Source organism: Lissotriton helveticus, chromosome 10, assembly GCF_964261635.1.
Source record: "Lissotriton helveticus chromosome 10, aLisHel1.1, whole genome shotgun sequence".
NCBI lineage: Eukaryota > Metazoa > Chordata > Amphibia > Caudata > Salamandridae > Lissotriton > Lissotriton helveticus.
The window spans coordinates 844,283,768-844,296,209 of NC_136071.1; positions in this window are offsets into that span (position 1 = coordinate 844,283,768).

Here is a 12,442-nt window from a genome sequence, read left to right on the forward strand (position 1 = left end):
GTCGTAACAATACTTGAATCGTCTTCTGTGCACCCCGATGTCCCGCGAGAAGGTGTGAGTGTGCGAAAAATAACACCTGCTCTCGGAAGGCTTGTGGTACAACTAGTTGGGGAGGGTCACCATACTTCCCTATCCTATACAGGAGGTTCTGAGAGACCTGAAAAAAGGGAAGACTGAATGACTTGTGGGGTTTTCTGGTTGGGCTTGTTCCCATGCTGCCTTAAGTGTAGGATCCTTTTTTTGTGTGAAGCGGAAGCTTTTGTCTGATAGCCATGGAGCTTGGGTAAGGAAGGTTGGACGGGTGGGATTAGATTGCAAAGGGAATAAGACCTCTTCCTTTATAAGGGACAAAAAGGAGGGGTTGTCCTGTCCTACTATCAATTGTTCGGGTAAAGTGAGTAACACCCCGAGTCTAGCTTGGAGAGTCTGTCCATTAGGAAGGGTTAAAGGCAAGGTTATCAAGGGATAAATCATGACATCCACATGAATGCACCGAATGGGGACGTCTTCTCCGGGTGGGATCGGTGTGGGCCCTATTATGGACTGACGAATGACTGACTGGCGACAGCCTGAGTCTAACAGAGCGTTTACTCTTACTCCCTTTACTGTTACACTCACATAGAAGCTAGGTCCCATCCCTTCAGTATATAGAATTGATCGGGGAATACAGCTTATATTCATTGGTTCTTACTGTGTTTTCTTGCGTGGACAGTTGCGGGCTATATGTCCCCATTCCCCACATTCATAGCACTGGGGGACCTTGATGGAAACAGGTTCTGTGCGGACTTGGCGGGGTACCATAGGCTCAGGGATGGATTTACCTGGCTTTTTCTCAGGCTTGTTAGGGGCAATAGGGGTTCTTGATGCTTTATCAGACTCCCAGGGTAGAGAACGGGGTTGTGCCCTATAGTAGGAAGTTGCAAAAACAACAAGTGATGGACTGAATGTGGATCAATGTCACACACTCCCCCAGTCAAAAGATCTGGGCCCAAATCCATCGTTTTTTTGCACTCCACACCACCCTGGGTTAGACAATGGCGATATGCAAATCAGCTCTGACCCTGTTGCCCCATGGGAACAGTCCAGTCCGAACTACAAAAGCCATGTCCTTCCCAGAACGGAATCAAGCATCCGAGGACCGGACCGGTTTCGAGGTAACACTTCTCTTCAGCCCGGCTAGCTTGACTCCAAGTGGTGTGGAGTGCCTGGGACCCACGTCTGGGCATCCCCAGCGCACTTAGGGCGGCAATTGCAAAAACAACAAGTGATGGACTGAATGTGGATCAATGTCACACACTCCCCCAGTCAAAAGATCTGGGCCCAAATCCATCGTTTTTTTGCACTCCACACCACCCTGGGTTAGACAATGGTGATATGCAAATCAGCTCTGACCCTGTTGCCCCATGGGAACAGTCCAGTCCGAACTACAAAAGCCATGTCCTTCCCAGAACGGAATCAAGCATCCGAGGACCGGACCGGTTTCGAGGTAACACCTCTCTTCAGCCCGGCTAGCTTGACTCCAAGTGGTGTGGAGTGCCTGGGACCCACGTCTGGGCATCCCCAGCGCACTTAGGGCGGCAATTGCAAAAACAACAAGTGATGGACTGAATGTGGATCAATGTCACACACTCCCCCAGTCAAAAGATCTGGGCCCAAATCCATCGTTTTTTTGCACTCCACACCACCCTGGGTTAGACAATGGCGATATGCAAATCAGCTCTGACCCTGTTGCCCCATGGGAACAGTCCAGTCCGAACTACAAAAGCCATGTCCTTCCCAGAACGGAATCAAGCATCCGAGGACCGGACCGGTTTCGAGGTAACACCTCTCTTCAGCCCGGCTAGCTTGACTCCAAGTGGTGTGGAGTGCCTGGGACCCACGTCTGGGCATCCCCAGCGCACTTAGGGCGGCAATTGCAAAAACAACAAGTGATGGACTGAATGTGGATCAATGTCACACACTCCCCCAGTCAAAAGATCTGGGCCCAAATCCATCGTTTTTTTGCACTCCACACCACCCTGGGTTAGACAATGGCGATATGCAAATCAGCTCTGACCCTGTTGCCCCATGGGAACAGTCCAGTCCGAACTACAAAAGCCATGTCCTTCCCAGAACGGAATCAAGCATCCGAGGACCGGACCGGTTTCGAGGTAACACCTCTCTTCAGCCCGGCTAGCTTGACTCCAAGTGGTGTGGAGTGCCTGGGACCCACGTCTGGGCATCCCCAGCGCACTTAGGGCGGCAATTGCAAAAACAACAAGTGATGGACTGAATGTGGATCAATGTCACACACTCCCCCAGTCAAAAGATCTGGGCCCAAATCCATCGTTTTTTTGCACTCCACACCACCCTGGGTTAGACAATGGCGATATGCAAATCAGCTCTGACCCTGTTGCCCCATGGGAACAGTCCAGTCCGAACTACAAAAGCCATGTCCTTCCCAGAACGGAATCAAGCATCCGAGGACCGGACCGGTTTCGAGGTAACACCTCTCTTCAGCCCGGCTAGCTTGACTCCAAGTGGTGTGGAGTGCCTGGGACCCACGTCTGGGCATCCCCAGCGCACTTAGGGCGGCAATTGCAAAAACAACAAGTGATGGACTGAATGTGGATCAATGTCACACACTCCCCCAGTCAAAAGATCTGGGCCCAAATCCATCGTTTTTTTGCACTCCACACCACCCTGGGTTAGACAATGGCGATATGCAAATCAGCTCTGACCCTGTTGCCCCATGGGAACAGTCCAGTCCGAACTACAAAAGCCATGTCCTTCCCAGAACGGAATCAAGCATCCGAGGACCGGACCGGTTTCGAGGTAACACCTCTCTTCAGCCCGGCTAGCTTGACTCCAAGTGGTGTGGAGTGCCTGGGACCCACGTCTGGGCATCCCCAGCGCACTTAGGGCGGCAATTGCAAAAACAACAAGTGATGGACTGAATGTGGATCAATGTCACACACTCCCCCAGTCAAAAGATCTGGGCCCAAATCCATCGTTTTTTTGCACTCCACACCACCCTGGGTTAGACAATGGCGATATGCAAATCAGCTCTGACCCTGTTGCCCCATGGGAACAGTCCAGTCCGAACTACAAAAGCCATGTCCTTCCCAGAACGGAATCAAGCATCCGAGGACCGGACCGGTTTCGAGGTAACACCTCTCTTCAGCCCGGCTAGCTTGACTCCAAGTGGTGTGGAGTGCCTGGGACCCACGTCTGGGCATCCCCAGCGCACTTAGGGCGGCAATTGCAAAAACAACAAGTGATGGACTGAATGTGGATCAATGTCACACACTCCCCCAGTCAAAAGATCTGGGCCCAAATCCATCGTTTTTTTGCACTCCACACCACCCTGGGTTAGACAATGGCGATATGCAAATCAGCTCTGACCCTGTTGCCCCATGGGAACAGTCCAGTCCGAACTACAAAAGCCATGTCCTTCCCAGAACGGAATCAAGCATCCGAGGACCGGACCGGTTTCGAGGTAACACCTCTCTTCAGCCCGGCTAGCTTGACTCCAAGTGGTGTGGAGTGCCTGGGACCCACGTCTGGGCATCCCCAGCGCACTTAGGGCGGCAATTGCAAAAACAACAAGTGATGGACTGAATGTGGATCAATGTCACACACTCCCCCAGTCAAAAGATCTGGGCCCAAATCCATCATTTTTTTGCACTCCACACCACCCTGGGTTAGACAATGGCGATATGCAAATCAGCTCTGACCCTGTTGCCCCATGGGAACAGTCCAGTCCGAACTACAAAAGCCATGTCCTTCCCAGAACGGAATCAAGCATCCGAGGACCGGACCGGTTTCGAGGTAACACCTCTCTTCAGCCCGGCTAGCTTGTGTTTGCAATTACCGCTATAGTAGGAAGTGGCCATATTGATTGCCTGTTCGGTTGTTAGGTGGTGATGTTGTTTTAGCCTTCTCTGAATAGGGTAGGGTAGAGCTTCAAGATACTGCTCGAGATAAATACGAGACATAATTTCTAAGCATGGGCGGATTTTGCGAATTGGCAATCCAGGAAATTGCGTATTTACGGATTCGCAATCCGCAAAATTTTGCGGATTCCTTTTTTTTGTGTGTTCGCAAGTGTTTCTGCCATTTCGCAAGGTTTTTTTACCAGTTCGCAAACGCAAACTTACTTGTCGGGTAGCAACGTTTGCGACCATGTTGTTTCTACGTCTGGTTCATCACAGCACCCTCTGTTTCACCACTGCCACCCTCTGTTTCACCACTGCCACCCTCTGGCTCACCCATGCCACCCTCTGGCTCACCCATGCCACCCTCTAGTTCATCACTGTAGATTATGGGGGGAAAAGCACACCTGCCCTGCCTCAACTGACATGAATGATTTAGGGGCTGATTAATGTGTCACTGAATTTGAACTTCCAGGCTGGCACCTGCTTCCTTATCTGTAATTGCTTTCTGTTGCAGTGTAATTTTTTTAACAGGACCTTTGTTGTATACTTGTAGCTATTCTCTGAGCCTGCTGTGAGGGTCAGAGCAGGGTCATAGAATAGTTGCAAGTAGGCAACTGAACTCTGAAGGGGCCCCTCAGGAAGCACTACAGGGAATGGTTACTAATGATAAGATTGAACTTTTGCACCTGCTGAGTGCTTTCAGTTTTGCAAAAATCCAAATATCCAGCAGCATCCACAAAAAGTAATCCTTCCAGGTCAAGATCCAAATCAAAGTGACCAGCACATGAAGAAAGCACTGGGAGAGACTGCTGGACAGGAACAGGAAGTTGGAGACTGTGGGGCACTTCCTTCCTCCCCTCACCCCCAAAATGGACTTCTTGCAAAAAAAAAGTGCAGGCAAATGTCAACCTGAGGAGTTATTCTGATAAAAATCATAATTTTCAAGGTTTATGGTGCCTGCTGGTGGATTTCTTGTGCGAAATTGCAAATTTTGCAATCTCGCAATTGCGAGATTGTCGCTGCCCGCCGCCCCTACGTGTTCGCAAGTGTTTACTCCCGCGAAATTGTATAGTATTCTAGTTGGCAAGTGCGACCAAGCAAAAAATCCGCTTCGCACGGATTTACGAATTTTCGGCAAGTTCGCAAGAGTTCGCGGATTGCGAAATTGCCAAAAATCCGCTAAATCCGAGAGCGGAACGGATTTTACGCCCATGCTTAATAATTTCCTCCTTCGTACTGCTTTTGGGTCTCAACCATTTATCGGTAGCAGTCTTTAATTTATAATACAGGGTTTTCGGATTATCTGAGGATGTTACCCTTTCCTTCCTACACCGGATTCTGTAGGCTTCAGAATCCATGCCTAAGTGGTCCTGAATGACGTCTTTTATTTCGTGGTATGCTGTGTTCCCATTTGCGTTTGCCACCTGATAGGCGGCCTGAGCTTCCCCTGTAAGGAAAGGGGCCAAAAGAAAGGGCCATTTAGCCTCCGGCCAGCCTGACGCTCTGGCTGCCCTCTCAAAGTGCAGCAAAAACGAGTTGGGATCCTCTCCTGGGACATATTTTTGTACTGCAACATTGGGACCTGTCCCAGCACGAATTTGTAACTGAGTGTTAAGCTGTTGTCTGTCATCAACACCCTTCTGCAGATTATCTGCTTGATTGGATATAGAGGCCTTGAGTAGCTCTCTGTCGGCTTGGGTGGAAGACATCTGTTTCTCCACAGCCCATTCCAGCTTTTCCTGTCCTCTAATTAACTGCTGGATTAGTTGTTCCATGTTGAGGGGGTTGCTGGAGGCGTTCGTATCCCACTTCTGACACCACTTGTCGCTGTGGTGAAGAAGCAGATGGAGACACTTGGCTGAAGTAGTGATATTTTTATTTGTAAGATCTAGTTCACAGTCAAAACAATTAGATAGTAATGTCATTATCTTAAGGGTTCTAATGTCTTTATTGGTCTCCTTCTTCCGTCAGAGGAGACAGAGGTAGAGCCTTCGATGTCTGGTGTCCAGATTATGGCTCAGTGTCGTCCACAGAAGGCATTCAGGCATTCAGTGGGTATAGGAAGTAAAAAAAAGAAAAAAAAAGAAAAGAATAATTTAGTAAAGAATATCTAATTGATGTCGCAGTGTTAAAGGATAACGGGGAATGCGGGGGAGGAATCACCCAGGACCTTCACCCATGTATACATGCAATCATGTGGCAGCCCGAGTGGTCTCTTATGGTGATTAGCCTTCCCCTCCCACCTCAGTCTTTGCAGCCGTAGTGCCCCTTCCCCAAGGAATTCCCAAGCGGCTCTGTACCTTAGTAAGCCACGTCCCTCCAGGGATGTGGCCGGCCTTCTCTCGATACCGGACAGGGTCCGGTTCCCAAGTAGGGCCTTGACAGGCGGAGACCGTCCTTTCTCCCGATGCTGGAGTTGAAGTCAGCTGGTCTCTGTCCTCCGCTACCACCTGCAATGTTGAACCGGTGGCAAGAAGAAGGTTTCCGCTCTCCTCACGTCTTCTCCCGGCTCCGGTTCGTTCACCCAGCAGGTTCCTGTCGAGGTCAGCGTCCTTGGGAACGCCCCTTCTGGTCTTATCCTCTCTGGCTGGTCTGCCGTGGTCATGTGAGGAGAAAAAGGGCTCACTGGAGGCGTGTCCTTAAAGCGGTAGTACCCGTTGTGCTCAGTGGCAGGAGCCTGAAAGTAAAGGAGGGGACAGGGAGACCGGTAAGTAGGGTCCGATTCCGACTCTGGAGGTGGAAGGACGCTGTGGGAGGGTATTGAGTCTTCACATCCGGGTATATAGATATGCCCATACCTTGATGGGTCAGCTTTCCTAGTTTTTGAGCCCTTCTGAGAGCTGCGTCTCTATCTCTGTAATTCAGTATGCGCGCTATGATCGGCGGTGGCCGAGAGCCAGTCGGAGGCTTAGGCGCCAGAGACCTATGCGCCCTTTCCACTATAAAAACTTCCGAGAATGTCTCCCGTCCTAACAGCGAGATGAGCAACTGTTCAACATAGCTCTCCATGGGCCCTGTGTTCGTCGTCTCTAAAATGCCCATCAGGCGTATATTGTTCTTGCGCGACCTCGCTTCCAAATCTTCGGCTTGAGCTGCGAGGTCAGCCATCTGTTTATCCATTCGCATCTGTTTGGAGTCCATCTGGACATGCGCATCTTCTGCTTCAGATATGCAGCGTTCCTCCATATCCAGCCTTTCTCTGTGTCTGTCCAAGCGCTCCAACATCCTATCCACCCTGTATGTCAGAGAATAGATCTTCCCCTCAATGTTCGACAGTGCTGCTTGTATCGTGTTGAACATTGCCTGCACATCGCCTGTCAGGATTCCACTCGTCGCACCTGTCGACATTTGTGCTGATTGTTGATCCTCAGCGTTCTGGTCCGGCGTTTTTTTAGTATTCTCAAAAGTGATTTTCAGTTGATTCCTGTCCGGTTTGCCCATTGTTGATCTAGTGTGGGGCTTAGGCGCTGTAACCCAGTACAGTGTAAATAGAGTTAATTCTACCGCTCCTCTGAACTGTTGTTATGAAGGAGTGCCGCCTGGACTCGCAAGTTTCACCACTCCTGTTCTTTTTCCCCAGGCCGCTTGGTAATGCCGGTTGCAGTCAGCCTCTGCCACGTCTATTCCTCAGTTAGGGGAGATGTCCACACCTCTCTTTTCACTGCGTATTTTCCCTGAGACGTCTTCAATATAACTGAATATTGACTCTTCTAGTACTTCGCCGGGTCCCACTAGCAATTGCGACTATTGAGGATCACCGGAGCGCGTGCCCCCTGTCTTGCCTGTGGCGTGTCACCACACCCGAGGCCACTCCAGTCCTGTGGACCAGTCCTGCCGCTGCTATAGGGTCGACAGCCCCTCTCAGAGCCAGCAGCTCAGCACAGCCCGCATGTGAAGGACAAGGGCAGGTCACCTCCAAAGTCCAGGTCAGCTCTGCACAGGGGCCCCAGGTTCGCGCCGCCACTTCTTCCCTAGCCAAAGGGCAGCCTGCACCCCCACTGTCTATTTCCTGCCCCGTGGTCTCAATACTTGTTTTGTCTCCTGGGATGGGGGGCCGTGCCAGATGCTCCTCCCAGCATTGCCCGGTGGGGGGGGGGAGTCACTCCCTGAAGTACTCCGTGCACCAAAGCGGGCCGCACTCCGGTGTCCCCTCACTCCCCCGAGCTTCGGAACTGCCGCCGCACCACCTACCAGGTTCTGCGCCGCCACTGGAAGCGCCGTAGCGTCTCGCAGAAGGCAGGGCCTCCGGCAGTCCACCTCCCTGAAGATCGCCCCAGAGTTTGTGTGTGCAGCCTCCCGATCCGATTCCTCCTTGGCTGCACCCGAGTCTGTGTATCGTCTTCCCGGGCCGTACCTTCAGTATGAAGATCCTTGGGTGCAGCGGGTCACAACCTCGTCAGGATCCGCCGTACATGCCTTGCGACGCGGCCCCATCATCCACCACAGGCCCTGGCCTCACTTTCGGTTTCTCTCGTCTAGGATGCACAGAGCGCGTCCCCGACACCAGCTGGTTTCTAGTTTAAATTAACACGAATCGACCAGTTCCAGGTTCCAGATATTCATTCTCATATGTCCACACTCATGTTACGGAATTCGGTTTCTATAGTTCAGGATAATGATGTTGATTTTGGGCATTGGCGAGGAGCTCGTCTAAGACACCTCCATCTCATACCAAGGCAAGCTCCGCCCCCCCAAGATGCCTATTTACAAAGAAATTTGCAAAAGTAAGGCAAAAATGTCCTAAACAAACAGTCTTTTTTCATAAATGATATTGGCTATGTATGTCAACATTTCAGTCTTGTTCTGTTACCCATCTATAAGACCTTCTTCAGGACAGTGAATTCTTATGTACAGCAGAGACCCTCTGGAGAGTAGATCAATCAAGAACCATAAAGTATTTGGTTCTGTAGATGTGATAAAACTTGTGTTCCGCAATTGCTGTGTTGAATCGGCATGAAGTTAGAAGAGTCGCAATGAGTTAAGTGTCTTTGATATTATGCACTGGCTCAGTCAAGGAGCAGCGCAAAGGTTGTAAGTTTCATATCTCAAGGAACAGAAGTCAAAAATCAGCATGATGCAATGACTTTGCATGTTAAAACAAAATCCCTTGTAGGCACCTTTACCTCAAAATAACCTTTAGAAAGTTGGCATTTTTGTACAATAACCATTATGTGCCTCTGAATGCATATCTAGGCTGGGTGTCATCTGGGCTTGGTGCATTCCCTCTAGACAGTCACACAAAGGGAGAAGGGGTGTGATATGTGCATCCTGATGGCTGATGGACCTTCCTGAGGTAGATTAGGAGAAAGGAGCTGACACTTGCATCTGAATGGGGCTGTGTCTGTCCCCACACAAAAAGCTGCATACCCCCCTGTAGTGAATCTGGAGCCAGGGCAGGAAAGGCCCTTGTGATCCTCAAAAGCCTCCTTGAAGTCTAAAAAAACCCATCAAAGGCACATTTGCGTACAAGTACTGGACCCCTCTCACCACCAAATCAGAACTTTGCTGGATCCAAAGAAAATGTTCTGTCTGGAAGAAGAGCTGCTGTGCTGTAGGAGGACCTGTCACATTGCTACCTGCATTATTGTGTTGGCCTTCTGATTCTTGTGCTGTAGGAGGATCTGCCACTGTGCTACCTGCTCTGCTTTGTTGGCCTGCTGTCTGCTACTACTTGCCTGGGAATGAGAAGGACTGGGCATGTTATCTACCTCCTTGAACCCAAGTTTCTCCAAGGCTTGTTGGCTTGCCTCCTGTCACATAGACATCTTGCAACTTTGTTGGTGCTGCAGGACTCTGCCATCTGTGAGGCCAACCCTTGCCTGAGGTGCCCCCTCCAGTCCTGGGCCTCAGAAGTAGGTTCTGCAGCTGTTTTTTGCAAAAATCAACACAGTGATCACTTTGCGCCCATGGCAACTGACGCAGTACCCTCTGACGCAGTGCCGATTTGATGATGATGCGGGTCTCGATTGTGAGGTTTGACCACAATGCAGCACCGATCCAAAGATGCCGCTGTGAGGCTCAACTCCAATGCATCAACTGCATGAATCAGAACTGACGCTTTGAGTCTTCGACGTCGATACTTGCTCCATACAAAGGTACTTTTTCAGCAGGCCCTGTGTAAGTCTCATAGCCGTCCTGCTCTCCATCTCGGATGGCCTGATCTTTGAATTTGCCGAGGTCTAGTGTGACCTCAAGTACCTTTTTAGTTCCATAAACTTCTAAGTACTGGGTTTGAATGTAATCTTAAAAAATGTATATCTTGACTGTACTGATTGGCTTTTTGTAGTTTTGTTCTTGTTTTACTCAGATAAATATTCTCTTAGGGTATGAGCCCAAAAGGAAAGCTTCAAAGGCAAAACCACCTTTGGTGGGCAAATGGCAATCACATGCCTCCTGGCTTCAGGAAAGCCCCAGACCAAAGAAGTGACTGCAAGGGTCTGTCGGCTGACCCCCTGGAAACAGCACCCGGGCCATCAAAGCTGAAGTAGCCTAACTCAGCAAGTCAATAGCCACTAATGGAGAATCACAGCTGAGTGCCACTGGATGCCCCCAGAGACTCATCCTTGATGGCCAAAAGTTGCACCTGAGCTACCCAGACATGGAAGTGTCATCTGAGTCCAGGTTGTTCGTCCAAGAGGGACACCAGCCTCCATCAGAGATTAGCCCGGGACTGCTGTGAACAGAGATCAGTAGCCCAGCTGCAGCTGGCCGTCTACTGTCTCAAAGAGGACTTTAAGGGACCTGAACCTCTTTGGCCAAAGTCGCCCCTCCGACCCTTGGACCACGGAATAACCGCAAAGGCACCCCCATTGACCACACAGCACCCAGAGCATCCTTGAGCATATTCAATCTCCTAAATCTGCAAATCAAGACCACTCCATTGTAGTCTACAGCAATCATGCTATTAAGTTTGGAACTGAACTGGAAAATACTTTGGTGGCCAGGTAACTGTCCAAATGCTCCTTATTGGCCCAGTAGACATTCTCGGTGTTGGAAATGGTCACACAAGTCGGGCCACAATAGTCAAACTCAAAACATACAAACTTGTCAAAAGTTTACAAATTGATGGTTGCTAATGCTTGTTTGCAGTTAAACTGAGATTTAAGTTTTCTTTAAAAATCTTATCTCCAGAACCTTCCAGTGGATTTTGCTCTTCTTGAACTCAAAAAAATCATAAACCTATAGTCTATTTTTATAAATTAGTGTTGTATTTCTTTTGTGCTGCTTGGGTTTCTTATTTTGTTGTTTGGTACTGTTAAATGCTTTACACAAGTTTGTTTGTTTAACCCCTCCCATGCTCGTGACGGAACCGCTCCGTCACGAGCCTTGGGTGGGCTGTGCTGGTGACGGAACGGTTCCGTCACGGCCCGCTCGCCCATTAGAACGTCTCTTTGAGGAATATGTAGTTTGCCAATTGTGTAATAAACATTGTTAGTTAGTGATAGTTTTCTATATTCTGTCATACGTTTTTTAAGTTTAAGCTCATCATAATTCCTGCACTACTGATGCTCGAGGCATCTGAGTTGTAATCTAGTCTCCATTAGCTCATGCGTGAACCATGGAGCAAACACAGCCTTTTTGATTACTTGACGGCACTACCTGGGCATGAACGTTTCCAGACCCCCTCTAGACACAGAGTAAACTCTTATTCAGCTTCATGTGTGAGATCACGTACTTCAGCTTTAGTTTCAGACAGAGTCTGTAGCAAGCTTGCCTTGTTAACCTGGTTCCATTTCCGAGTGTTTCTAGTTACAAAATATTTTTTGCGCAAATGGCTGTGTATGACTAAGTAAAATTTAATGAGATTGTGATCTGACCAGAAGCACAGGGATATATTGAAATTAGCAGTATCACAATGAAGTGTCCATACCAAGTTAAGAACATGAGCCTTACAGTGGGTAGGTTTGTTAATATGTTAACATAAATTTAAGGAAATCATTATTTTCATGAATTCACAATCTTTGGATCTAGTCTTCACATCATTAACCTAATAGCTAAATCACTTACGATAATCAGATTACAGTGGCTCATCATGTTAAAAATAGCAATGTGTATGTACATAAGCGGCGTTCATTTATGTTCACAGTACCCCTTGGTGTAAACAGAATGGATATCGTTAAAACTCTGACTGTGTTGTCCCACTAGCATAGACCCATGCACACACGTACACGACAGCCACTTTAGGCACCATGGTCTTTCAGTTTGCGGTCGATCGCCAGCGCCCCTTCCTTGACCCTGCAAGCTTCCCCCATGCACCCTGGCTGCCCCCTCTCCCACATGCGCGAGTCATGAGCCCACCCCTCCCGCATGACTCTGTCCCTCAGAATCGTATCCCGTGCCTGACCAACACCTCCTGTCCCTCCATGAATACCCCTCCTTTGATGACCTCTTCCTCTGAGCCTGAATGTCAGCCCTGACCACTGGTCATCCCTTAGCCTGAGGATACAGTTTATTGCCCACTACTTTATGCACTCGTCTCTCTTGGAAGAAGCTACTATTGATCATGGCCACCCCACCCCCTGAGA